Source organism: Chrysochloris asiatica, unplaced genomic scaffold (genome assembly GCF_000296735.1).
Source record: "Chrysochloris asiatica unplaced genomic scaffold, ChrAsi1.0 scaffold00268, whole genome shotgun sequence".
In the NCBI taxonomy this organism is placed as follows: domain Eukaryota; kingdom Metazoa; phylum Chordata; class Mammalia; order Afrosoricida; family Chrysochloridae; genus Chrysochloris; species Chrysochloris asiatica.
Window position 1 is genome coordinate 3,453,715 of NW_006408786.1, and position 715 is coordinate 3,454,429.

Sequence of the window (715 nt, forward strand, 5' to 3'; positions counted from 1 at the left end):
CTTAGCTACAACCTCAACCCAGCTTCCTTTTCTCATTTGAGTTACATCATCTTCCTTGGCGCTGCTATATGGCATGAAGAATACTCCTGTCTTAGAGAATAACACTCCCTATTCTTGTCCAAAATTATTTTCTCACAGTTTTTCAGGTCTACTCTTCAGATTTTCTGCTTAAAGACTTTTTCTCATAAGTGACTATACAAGGAATCACTTATTTTTTACTCTATAATTTGCTTGCATTATTCTACATCACAGATGGTAATCACTATCCATTGTTTACTTATTTATTTATAGTATATAGACCACCACCTTCAATACACACATAAAAGCAAGGTGTTTTTAAAATGAAACTTACTGCTACCCCCAGTGCCTTCAAGAACACTTGTTAAGTGCCATTGAATTTGTTCTCTCTCATAGTGACTGTATGCAAAACAGAAAGATACACAACTCAGTCCTGTACCATCTTCACAATTGTTATGTGAAGTCACTGTGCCAATCCATTATGTGAGGATCTCCCTCTTCTTTACACACCCTCTAATTTACTAGGCATGATATCGTTTTCCATGGACTGGCCCTTCCTAATAATGTCTTCAAAGTATATTAGACAGAGTATAACCCTTCTTTCTTTTAAGGGTCATTCTGGTTATACTTCTTCCAAGACATATTGGTTTGTTCTTCTGACAGTACAATGTACTTTCAGTATTCTTCCCCAACACTG